We start from the raw sequence: 15,000 nt of genomic DNA on the forward strand, positions 1-15,000 counted from the left end.
CACACACGCACAGACACACCTCGTCGGTCAATGGTACTACGTTTGGAGCACCACACTTACTGTAAAGGAATCATGATAGAGCACCTTTCATTGTCCACACAGGTGTGTTGTACGTACACGCATTGATGTTTGTGTGTGTTTGTGTGTGTGTATACTCCACAGTGCAGGTGTCTACACATCCTAGGGACCCTGAAAACACATTAATCTTTCCAGCTCTAATAGTGAAAGGTGTGCATGAGAGAGAGAGAGAGAAAGAGAGAGAGAGAGAGAGATAATTGGAGATGGAGAGAAAGAGAGAGTGAGATAGAAGGAGAAGAAGCGATGGAATGAGAGGGAACGAGAGCGGGAGAACGAGGGAGATAGAGCTTGAGAAAACGACATACTCTGCCCCTCAAATTAGGAACGCTTGAGGGAGCAGAGAAAAAGGTTTTGCTTTCATGAAGCATCAGGGGGATGTTTCATTTGTTATTTCAGAGAGAGGTTGAGTGAGATAGAGGCAGTGTGACAGAGGGAAAGAAAGAGTGACAAAGAGGAAAAGTGGCCTATAGAGAAAGAGAGCGAGCGAGGTTCAGGTAAAGCGGGAGAGAGCGGTTGTTAAGTAGCTCTGCTGTCCTCTGTGGCAGTAATAGGATTGTTCGCTCACACACGCACTGATTTAAATGGAGATTCATAGGTTCTGGATGGTACTGCTGCCCTCACACACACACACGCACACATACACATATGCAAATATGCACACAAGCACACACAGACAAACGCACATGTAGACACACAAGCAAGCACACTCATAAGCACACACGCAAACACACAAATACACACACACACACAAGCAAACGCACAAAAACTATGTTTTCAGGCCCACATATAGACCGTAAATGCTCAAGGGTTCGATCAATATTATGTTGCCTCACCCTGAGGAAATTATGATTCAATAATAGCAAAATGAGAAGAAAAAAATATTAGATTGGATTTGTATATTTGGACATAAATAAAGAGGTAGAGAGATGGAGCAATAACACAACAATTTAGGTGGGTGTCTCTCTGTCTCTCTCTCTAATTCATGTACATCTGAATGGGGAGGGAGACGGATGCCGGTGGAGACAGCAGGCAGATGAACACTCAGACCTGATGAATGAAGGAAGCTAGTCAATAAGCCATGAGCTGTAAGCTGGCACCTGGGGGCAGCTAGCCTGATTCAAGCCCCCGCTCAACAGCAATCACACAACGGGCGGTGCCTAAGCCCCCTAAGGGACCCTCACATCGTGTGACTCAAGAGAACTCTGCTTTCCCACCAGAGACGCCTATAGACAGGACTGCTCTGCTGCAGCAGCCAGCCATCCCTGAACGCTGAAGTGTATGTGTGCGTGTGTTTGTGTGGGTGTATAGATGTGTATGTCTATGTTTTGGGGCCTCGGGATGGGTTATCATCTCTACGTGAATGCTTGCACACACGCATGCGCATGCATGCTTGTGTGCTAGCATGTACGGGCGTGCGTGTGTCTGTACTATACCAATTGTGTGTTTACCTTTTACCTGTTCTAGGTAGAATTACCAATAAACATGTCAAGCATAGGATTGGCCGCGGCATGTGGTTGTCACAGTGACAAGAGCGCCCGATTTCATGGGGCGTCTTTGTTTATGTGTTGTTTCAACCCGGTATCACGCGATTTCGTGCTCATGCGCACAAACGTTAATCTGTGCGCATCGTGTCCCAGATCACGATTGTCCGACTTTTTTAGTGCTGCACAGAACGAAATGTAAACCAATGCATTCTGAATGGGAGCGTTCTCCGACAATTAACGTCGTTTTTGAGGAGGTCTGTTTACAAATCAGAAATGTTGACATATATATAACTAGATAATAATATATACAGATATATAACTAGAGGGTGCACTGTACTATCTGCGCTCACCCCTTCTGAAGCTTCTCTCTCGCTCTCTCTCTCTCTGTCCCTCCCTTTCTCTCTTTCTCTCTCGCGTTTCGTTTTGTGGAGCACGTCAATTGTCGGAGAACGCTCCCATTCAGAATGCATTGGTTTACATTTTGTTCTGTGTAGCACTAAAAAAGTCGGACAATCGTAATCTGGAACACGATTCAATAGATTAATAACGTTTGTGCGCATGAGCACGAAATCGCGTGATACCGGGTTGGTTGTTTCCCGGTTGATTATGGCATTAAAGGATGTTCATGCAAAACCAAATAGGCGTGTGCGGAAGAAACAGATATAGGGGGAAAGAGATATAGGATGTAACTCCAGAATATTATTAGGATGCACGTAAGGTCAATTAGGAGGAGGAAATATGACCAAGAACGTTTAGAAGGTTGAGAGAGAAGGAGACAGGAGTAGACATCTGTTACATATGTGTGCTTTTACACAGAGCCAAACCGCTATAAAATCAAATGTCAATCCTCCTTTTTAAGGAACATTTCTAATGTGCCTTTTTCAGTTTTTTTTCCTCTTGCTCTGGGCACATTTCAAAAGCAAAATGCTAAACAGCTCTAACGCATCTCGACAAAGAAGAATACATAAATAAAGACAAATGAAGAAAAAGGAATACATAAACAGTCTCACAAAGACAAACAAGTGGTGCTGTGCTGGAGGCGCGTGCTTTGCTATTCCTGCTGGCTCAGCCCTGTGTATCTGGAGCAGCCCACCAGCAGGGGCCCTCTAAAAGGTCACCATGCTCCACAGGCCAAAGGTCGGCCACCTCCGACCTTTCCAGAGTCCCGCTGTCCAAAAAGGGCCAGGTGAAGAGCCAGAGGGGGCGGAGCATGGGCTCCATTCCTGAGCCCCCTCCCTGAGACATGAGCGCTGAGCTGTTGAGGTGGAACCAGGGGAACAACAGTTTTATAAAAGAAGGGGTGACTCATCTGTAGTTGTTATTCGTCTACCCTAACTTCTGGTGATCAATGAATAGACGATCAAAGGGTCTTCACTCGAGATCCCATCCGGATCCATCTCCTTCCCTGCCACCAGGCTGAATAAGATATCTCTTTCCGTTTCTTATTTAATCATCTCGCCCTAGTGTGTATGCATTGCCGAGATTATCAATGGGCCAACGTGGGAAGTCAATATATGTTAACCTATCGTCAGTGATTGGCAGTAGCATAGCTACAAGTATTGGCCTTACTAGTTAAACTACGTTTCTCAGTACCGTCGGGCTAACATCGCTGATTTCCTCAATCAAATAGCTCTTCAGTAACTTATATTGGTCGAGCAGCTTCTACACAAGCTACGATTTCTCAAGCGTTTCCGGGGCTTGAGCACGGCGGAGCTTTCCTGCTGCAGTCTGAAATAAAACTGCTCAGGATCAGTCAAACCTAATTTATAGTCAACGTGTATGAACCGCGCAGGCTGGCGTGAACCAGAATGACCTCCCTTCAGCCCTCGTGCACAGCTCAAACGGTTCGTTTGTAGCGTGTCGCCCACCTGAAATTATGAAGCTCCACAGAGGGTCTGCAAACCCCCACGTCCACACCGATTCAAAGGACCAAACTGTGGCTATAAATGCCATGCGATTGACGAATGGCGAACCCTGGTGACTTTAATAGCCGCTTACGTGACGCCACCGCCCCCATAAATGGACCTGAAGGTCTGGCCGAAGGAAGCACTTCCCCATGACAGTGAAATCACGTACCAAACGTTGGGCTTGTCTCAGTCATGCAAGCTTGAGTTTACCTGATGGAAAGATGGCTGTGAGGAAGGAAGAGAGGAAGCGACCGCGAGTGTCACATAGAAGATAAAGGGACACACTTTCTCTCGACAGCTGCTATAATATGGCGCATGTGTTCTTTTGTTTGTGGAGCAGGGAGAGCAGAGAGCACAGCTTATTATTCAGTAAACAATTGAAGTGAACAGAATGAAGATGGTTCATGTTGAATAAACAAGAATAGCTTGGATGTAGGAAACGACTTTTGCCAAGTTGCTGTAGCTAAGCTTGCTTTGTTTCTCTTGGGGATCACTTCAGTGTCGTGAGGTCCAACTAATGTGGAGTAACTGGTAGCAAAGCTCACTACACTTAACCATTTTTATATTGAAAACTTTCAATTTTTTCTCACATTTTTATAATCTATGTATAGGTTGATACATCACAATTAACCAATGCAGTGTTGGCATTCGACAGTTTGAGGCAATAGTGATGTGTTTTCCGTAGTCTTTGAAGACCGGAAGAAACAGCAACACTAATTTGGGCACATAATGTTGACTGATTATGCTATTATCTCTTTATGTTTTGCATTTGCTGAAATGAAACGTCATAAAAAGTGACCCAGGCCGCCACAGTTTGAATGATGTGTGGTGTTTCTTGGCTCTGGAGCATGTGTGAGTTCTTGAGGCAGAGTGTGTGCTCCGTACGTGGCTCTGACCTTTACAGTGGATTTAGCTCGGTCTCTGGGCCGTCTGCAGGGTGTTCTGCAGTCTTCATGGGGACCACCTTGTACTGAGCAGGCGTCCTGGGCCAGTGGGGCAGGGGGGAAAGCTGCAGTTATGCATTCCCTGGACATTACTCATGTCCGGGGAATGGGGAAATATGCCAATTGAAAATGATTTTGCTTCGAAAATTGTGTGGAAGTTCGAGAACCTAATGTGTACACATATCTAATCACACATGCGCGGATACACCCACACACGCACAAACAGACACAGGCACATACTGCTAATATTCAGACTCAAAACATAATAGAAACAGAAATGGGGAAGGACAGAGAGACAGACAATTAGAGAGGGAGAGGGTGACAGGGAGATAGAGAGAGAAATACAGAGAGACCGAGAGAGAGACTGAGAGAGAGATCGAGAGAGGGAGAGAGGGAGAGAGGGTGAGTGGGACGGAGAGAGAGAGAGAGAGAGAGAGAGAGAGAGAGAGAGAGAGAGAGAGAGAGAGAGAGAGAGAGAGAGACCAAGAAAGGGAGTGAGGGAGAGAGAGACAGAAAAAGGAAAGAAAAGAAGACCAAAATAAGAGAATAATTAAATGGTCAAGTCAACACAAGAGAGACAGGGCAGCAGACAAACACAAAGCGAGAAAGAAGACAAAATGAAAAAAAGACAGACATGAAGTAAAACTATTTGATTCAAAACACAATATCATGGATGGGGAGGTATTGGGGGGGGCATGCTTGGCTGCACTGAGCTTCTCAGGAGGCCACGTCAGGGGGCAATTTCCCTGCCAGGGAAGTGTATGTCTGTATGTGTGTGTGTGTCTGTGTGTTTGTGGTGTGTGTGTGTGTGTGTGTGTGTGTGTGTGTGTGTGTGTGTGTGTGTGTGTGTGTGTGTTTGTGTGCGTGTGTGTGTGTGTGTGTGCGTGTGTTTTTGTGTGTGTGTGTTTGCGGTTGTGTGTGTGTGTGTGAGCGGTTGTGTGTTTGTGTGTGTGTGTGTGTGTGTGTGTGTGTGTGTGTGTGTGTGTGTGTGTGTGTGTGTGTGTGTGTGTGTGTGTGTGTGTGTGTGTGTGTGTGTGTGTGTCTGTGAGCCACCAGGCAGTTACAGTGTGATCACAGGTCCTCCCTCATTAAGCATTAGTGCCAATGGAAAGCCTTTTTAACCGCCAACAGGGACATCGGACACAAACAATAAGAATGAACCCCAAAGATTGTGCAATAGCATGCAATACTGAGAGTTATCGCAGATATAGCTGTCTCTGCATCGCATTAGTATTTGCTATATTTTTATTTCATTTTCAAGATTCTAAATAGTTAATGAAACCATTTGGTTATTTTCTCATGACAAAAGCCTGTGATCCAAATCTGTATTGGAGCCATTTGAAATAAGATGATTCCATTCAATATTTGTGAAGGATTAAATGGTTGGATTAAATGTAGTGTTTTGCATCGTAGCCAGACAAGCCGTGTAACATAGGGATCTGCTAGGAATAGAGTAGGGTTCAAGCATGCCTGGGGCGATAAGTGATTCAGATAGAGATATAGTGAAATTAATTTCAGCAGAGCAGAGATACAGTGATGATAGATTGATCAAGATTATGGTTTCTGTATATTTTGTTACACAAAGGCCAATGAGGGCTTCATATTGCTTGTGCATGTTTGTGTGTGTCTTTGTTTGTACTTATGTATCGGTTTATGTTAATGTATTATATTGTTTATTTTTTGTGTCTTATTCTTTTTCCTTTTTGTATGTGGGTATTTATTTGTACTTGTGGTGTTTATGTGTAGATACTTTGTGTGCTTTTGTCTATGTCTGTGACAGTTGTATAGTTAGGGTGTTTGTGTGTGTGTGTGTGTGTGTGTGTGTGTGTGTGTGTGTGTGTGTGTGTGTGTGTGTGTGTGTGTGTGTGTGTGTGTTTGTGTGTGTGTGACTTTGTGTGTGTGTGTTTGTGAGTGTGTGTGTGAGGTCATGCTTGTATTCGTATTCACATTGTGGATGGGCAGATTTACAATGATAAACTTCACAACAAGAAGAAAGTGTGTGTGTGTGTGTGTGTGTGTGTGTGTGTGTGTGTGTGTGTGTGTGTGTGTGTGTGTGTGTGTGTGTGTGTGTGTGTGTGTGTGTGTGTGTGTGTGTGTGCGTCAGTGCGTGCGTTCGTGTGTGTGTGTGTGTGTGAAGGATGTTCCCAGGCTCCTTCCTTGAAGGATATATGGTGGGGCAGTGATGTGGATGGAGGGGCGAGCAAGTAAATGACAAAAATGATCAAAACCAATTTGGAAATGGGGCAGTGGAAAACCAGTTAAATCCGAGTGGAATGAAACTTGAGACCATCACCCCTCCACAACTTCTCCACAACCCTCAACAAAGTTATTATGCAGCTGCACCAAATGTATTGCTTTACACATTGAACACATATGGAAAAACTCTGAGATACTTAATACTGGCCATGTGTGGGTAATCCTTCCTTTTGACAATGTGCTTTACATTTGTTATAATATTTATATATTATAACAAATGTAGTTTTAATCTCTATTTAAGAGATTAAAACTATTGCATGGATGAGAATAGCGTTCTACTTCTCCGGGGTGTATTGGCATTCCGTTGGCCAAAACCTCTTGTAGTACCTGATTGGCTGTTCTGTCGTCCAATCCGATCCTGTCACACAAACTTGATATAATCCTTTCAAACCCCTCTCTAGTAATTAGTATATTCAGATACATGCACAGTTGGGTGTGCTTTATAACACCAGTGCATTTAATGTATTACAGATACAAACTTGTTAGGTGTCAATGTCCAACATATTCACTGGTTCAATAGAAGAATAGAATAGAAAATAGGAGGTCACCCTGAGGCCCGATGGATGCAACGCTGTTATTTTACCACAGTGTTTTATTACAGTCATCTAAGTGTAAACAAACCAGGCATTTGAGCTAACACATCCCAGGCTGTAACTTGACATGCGCTTTTGTTGCAGCGTCTACGGCCGTGGTATTATATTTAAAGACGCTTCTCCTTCGCTCCGCTATGGAAATGCCCGTTTCCATAACTCAAAGGTATTTGCTGAGTAGTCTTGGAAGGGATGGGGATCATGCCGTTTTATCCTACGTCAAAATAATAGAGCAGAGCTCTCCATATCCTGCGATGAGATGACTCTAATCCCACTTAATGTGATTCCTAACGTCTTCGGTCTAGGCTAGAAATAGTAACTCTGGCCGTCTCCAACCTTCACCACCCATTGTGCTCCAGGTACGCGAGGTACTTAATCCTTATTCTGTTGTTTTATAGTGTCTCTCATGAAACCAGAAACAACAACTGCTGCAGGAGCATTTACAGTAGAAATATAGACATCCGGTTGCCTGGAGCAGCACAGATCTACAGTGAAGGAGAGAGGGAGGGAGGGAGGGAGGAAAAGAAAGCTATTTCAGTGGAAGATTAAACTTTGTCTCAATTTCCTCTCTTGGCCCGAGACGACTGGGCTGTCTCCGTCCTCTCCTCGATGTGTGAGTGCTACTCCGCAGAGCCCTTCTCGCACCTTCTCCAGCCGCAGGCCGTTGAGACAGGAGGGGCGTGGGGAGGCAGAGAGGGCTAGGTGACGAAGAAAGGGATGCAAGGGGTGACGAAGGAAGGCAGAAGGGGTGTATTTTGAAGAGGTTCCCTGGGAGCTTAGGTGAAGGCTGATGCCATGTGACCAGAGGAGAAAGGGAAAAAAAGGACAAGAGGATCAAATGTTTTTACTCCAGGATAACCAAGCTATTCCAATATCCTGGAATGTCTCCCTCTTCATTCATATCCTCTAGTGTGTCTCTCTCTCTCTGTCTCTGTGTCTGTCTCTGTATTTGCTCCCATCTCTGTCTCTTCATCCTATCTTTTCGCCTCACTGTGTTTTTGATGAACAGAGAAATGCAGAGAGAGAGATCATTTAACTCATTGACCCATTGTACACCAATGCTACGTGTGGCCCATGGCTGTCCAGGGCGACTCATTCACACCGCCCAACCTGATCCCTAACATGGTTCAAAACCCATAACATATTTTTCAGACAATACAATAGAAATAGTTTAGGGAGGAAGGAATGGAAGTTCATACATTTTATTACCAGTGAGTGTTTAAAAAAGTGTTGCATAGTGTAGCTCTTCGTAGAGTAACACTTGGTCAGCAGAAATCAGTGACTTGGCCCTTCTACTGAAATGGCGATAAACAAGAGAGAGGGCTAAACAACTGAGAGAGAAGGCTGGTTGGATGGGTGGATTTCCTCCCCACTCTCTCTCTCTCTCTCTCTCTCTCTCTCTCTCTCTCTCTCTCTCTCTCTCTCTCTCTCTCTCTCTCTCTCTCTCTCTCTCTCTCTCTCTCTCTCTCTCTCTCTCTCTCTCTTTATCTCCCTTTCCCACTTACAGTGATTAGTTTGGGATTGGAGCCAGAATGAGTTCTCACTCTTGAGGCTTATGTAAGTCATAAATCGGCTTCATTATACTGACACTAGGGCTGCATGAATTATATTGTTACTTTTGCTATACACATTTCAACATAAAAAAAGTATTTTTTTTATAAAAAATTCTCAAGAGAAACACTTGCGACACAACAATCGACACAACAATCTACTGGACACTTTTAATTGCAAAATGAGTTGATGTATCACTGAGTTTAAGTTAACTTCAGCTTTAAACCAGCAGAGGCCGGGTAATCGTTCGTAGGCCTATTTCGGACACTATTGTATTGCCTTCATACATCAAACTGAAAGAATAGCTGTGGTCAGATAATGGATGTAGGGATGGGATAGCCTTTCATCACTAGAAGAATTGCAATGTCACTGTGTGTTTGCATAGGAATATATGTTTATCTATATATATTGTTGTTTCTGTGGTGTAATGCAAGGGTACATTCATATGATTTGTTTTGTATGTGAAGGTTATTTCTGCTTAAGTGATAATTGGGCCCCTCACCTGAATGGTCTCAGTTAAAATTGTGGATTGTGGGATACTCTATACTAGTTTTTCTGATGGATTGTTATGTTGACTTTTCTTGAGACCTAATGAGGTTTAAGTGTATGGTGTTTACACACACTCCATTACACAAACCAACACCTGTTCCTTGTTCTCTAACCTGCTCTCTCAAAGGCCTGAGAAACAGAATGTTGTGGGTATGCCAGTATGCATCCATGTGTGCGTGTGTGCGTGTGTGTGTGTGTGTGTGTGTGTGTGTGTGTGTGTGTGTGTGTGTGTGTGTGTGTTTGTGTGTGTGTGTGTGTGTGTGTGTGTGTGTGTGTGTGTGTGTGTGTGTGTGTGTGTGTGTGTGTGTGTGTGTGTGTGTGTGTGTGTAAATTGATCATTGACACTCAGCAATGCTAAACAAACAGGAAACTCAAGTCACTAATTAAGCTGTATGCTGCAGCACATAAACCTGTTAGCACAAAAGGAAATGTGGAACCGGTATGTTTGTGTGTGTGTGTATGTGTTTGTTCTTGTATGCTTGTCCTATTCTGTGATATATTTGTCTCTTCCTTTGTTTTGCTCTCACCCCTCCCCTTTTTCCTTTTGGTCCTGAGTAAATTTGGCAAACAATACCTACTTTTATATCAAATGATATTGCTACTGTATTTCCCTCACTCTGGGTGTGTTCACACATTTGAGTTTTTATTTCTTAAATAAAACATGTTAATTGGAATAATTTAGTTCACATTCTCTTTTCGTCACCTAGTTATATTAAACATTATAGACAGGCTTTTTTTTAAATATCTTTTGAAATGATATGTGCAGCTGCACCTTATGATAGCATACTGTGTGTGTAGGAGCGTGGGGGGGGGGGGGGGGGGGGGGGGTTGTTGGTGTGGGTATGCAGTGGTGTGCAAGTTCACACTTGACAATAGCTTGCTCAAAGTCCAGTTCACACAGAATAAAATGAACTAGTTCACGTTTATGGATCACAATTTAGAATTATCAAGTTTACAGTCCCAGAAAACAAACTGTTCATGTTCATTTCTTCTCCTTTTATTCTATTCTATTCTTTTTCAGTAGAACCTCCTCCTACCCATCCACCCCAAGTCCCCCAATCACCACTGCCCAAACTATAGAATAAAGATTGAAAAAATAATGAGAGTATATGTTGAACCACTTACGTAAACAATGTGTCATATTATGCAGAAAGTGAAAAACCAAGCTAATCGCGGGAGCCGGTCATTTACAGAATGCGGTCAGTTTGACTTGGGTGGAGGATCTCTACGGCTGTTGGCTAGAGGCTTGCATAAAAAAACTATTTTTTTCTCCGATCAATTCTGTACTCGTTTGTTCATAAAATTCATTCAAATATTCATATCTACTATTGGCTTCAGCTGAAGATATTTTGGTTGGTATTGTTTTTAGAAGCCATGCTGGCATACGGGTTACAGTAAATCCTTGGGTGTCGGTATTCAGTTCAGTTGGTGCAAACGAGTATGTTCAGTTCACGCTCACCAAATATATGAGTGTGTTCATTGAATGCTGCTCTTCCAGCGTGTTCCGGTGCAACACTGTGGGTATGTGTGTGTTGCCTTCAGTAATGAGGAGGGTCTTCCTCTGTGAACTCTGTGGTCTGATCTGGGGGAAGGGTCAAGAATGGTCAATACCTCGATTCCACTCTGACTCACAGCGGTCTTTGTTAGGACTCATCATCTGAGGAGTTAAATACAGTGGACTTTGACACATAGGGCCCTATCTTGCATCCGGCGCAATAGACTTTCTACACTGACGCATGTGTCGTTGCTAGTTTGCAAATGGCGCCGAGCGTTCTTTTCCCTCAACCACCACGTGCCTGTAAATTAGGGAATGATCTTGCGCTTCTTTCGGTTCGGCGAAAGAAGGAGGCGTGTTCTGGCGCAAACGTTCCCCGGTGCTATTTTGCAGTTTCAGAAAACAATTGCGCCACAAACCAGAAAATACCGGGTTTAAAGTCAGTGGCGCGTTGTTCAGATGCTATTTTAAGGGCGCATGCATAATGTTGCTTGTGCACCTCGCGCACTTTGCTACTCTCATATACCTAGCCACACATTCTTAGTAAATTATTTGGGAAAGAACAGCTGATACAGCGGTAATAAGTTGTACTTTTAAATCAACGCATATGCAAACACCGTACAGCAAACACATATGTTCTTGACACAGAACCCGTGTACAAGCTCATAACTTTTAGGATTGATGAGTATTTGATAGTGCGAAAACATTGTTTTACTGTGAGTGAGTGTTAAAAAGAATGAATGAATGCGGGGGCGCGTGTGTGCATGTGTAAAATAATTAATGAAAGCGGGCGCACATGTGTGCGTCCATCTGTTTAAACACACGCAAACTAAACACGTAACGCATAATACAGTCCATGGCAATGTGTATTAACAGGGGGACACATATTAGGAACACAAGTCGATAACGATAATGCATACAATACTGGTAAGAAACGATGTTTGTTAATGTATTGCGTATATCATTAAATAGAACCACAGTTACCGCATATCATATGTGTGTTAAGTTTTCTTTGCCGAAATTTATTTGAGGACTCAGTGTTTCTGAAGTTGTGGAAGAAAACGCTATTCTATGTGTGAATTAGGCCATATTATTTGGCCATAAACTGAGCCATTTGAAGTTTGAAATTCATGTGGTCATGCATCTGTCTCATCGGAGACTGCAAACACGCTGTCAAAATATCAACTCGTCATATTAAAATGCGCTCATGGCTCTTAAAGTGGATGGGAGATGGCACTCTCATCGGTTTATTGCACGTTACGCTCAAACCACACCTACGGGTAATTAGGCTACCCCAGACCAACCCTTTTTAGATTTGCGCCGGGCTAGCTGTGCGTGCGTGCTAGAGTGACCAACACAACCACGTTGGCTGACTTGCGACAAATGCTGGTTGAAGAATGGGTTGCCATCCCACAGCAGTGTGTGACCAGGCTGGTGACCAGCATGAGGAGGAGGTGCCAGGCTGTTGTGGCTGTGTATGGTTCTTCCACACGCTACTGAGGCTCCTGTTTGTGTAATAAATAAATGGTTAAATTGCCAATTTTTCTTGTTTCTTCAAACTTCAATCATCCAATCCACCAAACACCAAACGAGTCAATGGCAGAATAAGCTGTTAGGCATTGGCAGAGAAGATTTGGCAAATTTTTCATGGGCGCAACCCACATACTCAGCTCTGCTGCTCATCCCACAAGTGCATGTTCCTTACAAATAGGGCACCATTTGAAAGGGAACTAAACAGGCTTTCCAACGGTATAAGATTTATTGCCAAAAAGCATTGTTACCACAGAAAAATATTCAACAAATTTCCTTACTTTTTGTGCTGAGTTTATTTACTTTTGTTTGCATTAGTTTATTAGCAATAATAATATGATTGCACAGTCAGTCGCACACACACACACACACACACACCTATCAACAGTCCTGCAGTTTGTCTCACTAGCCGTAAAACTATACGGGGAAGCAAATCATCGTGGTTTCTCTTCCAGTGAGCAAATCCTCTTACCTTACTTGTGTAAAGACGGATCCAGCTTTATTCAGAACATGCAGGATATAGAATACATGTTCTGGTTCATACAAAGAACAGCTGTGCTTGCCGTCCCTCTCTTGTGTGTCCCCTGGATGTTCTCTCAGTTCCCCCGCCGCCCAACTCTTGCCTCGACCCAGATCTGCCGCGGCGTTGAGTAGCCTCGGCAGCGGCGCCATCAATAGTTTTATTTCTGTAGCGAAAAGGTCCAGGAGCTCTGCTGCTGCTGCCGTGAGACACGGACGAGCGGAGCGCGGAGGCGGACACGGAGACACCCGACGGAGGAGGAGGGCATAGGAATATAGGCCCTCGCAAAGAGTTTCTGAGTTTGACCCAGGCAGTTGAGCGGACGATGCGTGCGTGCAGACACCGGTGGGCCACCCTGCCTCGGCTCTCTGAAGGAGCAGCAGCCAGGGTGTGGAGTTCTATTGTGAACTATATTACATTTTGTTTGCATTAATTTATTGTTAATAATAATAATAATTCATTTTATTTATAGGCGCCTTTCAGAGGCCCCACTGCAGGCCAGAGTTAAAAAAGAACAACAACAATAATAAATAGAACCCGACAAATTGACATTAATGGGATGAGTTGGGTGACAACAATTAGACAGAGTATGCCAGTTTAAAAAGATCTGTTTTGTGGAAAGTGGAAAGGGGGTCAAAATTACGGATGTCTGGTGGGAGGGTGTTCCAGAGGTGTGGGGCAGATCAGCTGAAGGCCCTGGACTATAGTGACCAGGCGGGCAGGTGGCACAGTCAGATGAGTGGAAGAGGAAGACCTCAGAGTGCGGTTGGGTGTGTTGTGGTGCAGGAGGTCAGATATGTACGGAGGAGCGTGGGGGCCTTTAAGGTGAGGAGCAGAATCAAAGTGAATGCGATATCTGACCGGGAGCCAGTGAAGGACAGGAGTGATGTGATTCACGGAGGGGGTTCTTGTGATGATGCAAGTTTACGGATGGACTTGAGAAGGAGACCAAAGCGAAGGGTGTTGCACTAATCGATGTGTGATGTAACCAAGGTGTGAACAAGGACGGCCGTACTATTGGGTGTGAGGGATGGGCGGAGGCGGTTGATGTTGCGTGAATGGTAATAGGCAGACCTTGTGATGTTATTGATGTGAGCTTGGAATGATAGTGTGCTGTCAAGGATGATACCCAGACTCTTAACCAAAGGGGAGGGGGAGGAGCTATCGATGGTAATAGAAAAACGGTCAGGTTTTGTCAAGGTGGATTTGGTGCCAATGAGGAGAACCTCGGTTTTAATGCTGTTATGTTTTAGAAAGTAGCAGGAGAACCAGGATTTGATTTCCTGTAGGCAATCGGTGAGCGGGAGGGTGGAGGTGGGCTTGGTGGATAGGTAGAAATGTTACATTTACGAATAATATGGCCGAGAGGAAGTAAATAAATGATGAACAGAAGGGGGTAGTGACTGGGATTTGAAAGTTTAGAGTTGGATGAACTGAGTATGACCAGTTCAAGGGTGTGTCAGTGAGTCCAATGGAGGCCAGTCTGTCAAGGAGGAGGTTATGAGAAATGGTGTCAAATGCCACACTAGAAGAGTGAAGAATAGTGCGACGTCCGGAGTCGCCATTAGATGAAAAGAGTAATTTCTCAATAATATATCAAACTTATCAGTGTCGTATGAGGTTACCATTGATGGTCATTTTTGATGGAGGGGGAAGTTATGGTCGTCCCAAGCTAACCTGCAGTTCCGGGTCAGAGTGTACTGTACTCTACTACAAAGTCTATCTCTTATTGAGTTGGGACTGCAGAGGGAGGGAGAGAACAAAGAGAGGGGGAGAGAGAGGCTGGGAAAACAGGGTGGGATGAGAGAGAGAGAGAGAGAGAGAGAGAGAGAGAGAGAGAGAGAGAGAGAGAGAGAGAGAGAGAGAGAGAGAGAGAGAGATACATGGTTGGTGTGTAAGTTATGGATATTACCAGTCTCCGTGGTAGTCTGTTAACATGCCTGAGGAGAATGGATGCTGACAGCATCAACCCCACACACATACCGACACACACAAACACATTGCATGCCAGAGTATTTGCCTCCGCTCTCTTGGGGTCCGGTTGGCTCCATCTTCATCAGCCCGACTCCACGCTCGGGGCCCGAGGGCCCGAGGGC

General features: G+C 44.3%; 1 protein-coding gene across 2 annotated transcripts in view; it reads left to right on the forward strand.

The window, feature by feature from the left end:
* The window catches only part of atrnl1a (attractin-like 1a), a 222,208-nt gene that overhangs the window by 190,046 nt on the left and 17,162 nt on the right, over nt 1–15,000 (forward strand). The window lies entirely within an intron of this gene.

The sequence above is a fragment of the Gadus macrocephalus genome, chromosome 15, assembly GCF_031168955.1.
Source record: "Gadus macrocephalus chromosome 15, ASM3116895v1".
NCBI classification, from domain to species: Eukaryota; Metazoa; Chordata; class Actinopteri; order Gadiformes; family Gadidae; genus Gadus; species Gadus macrocephalus.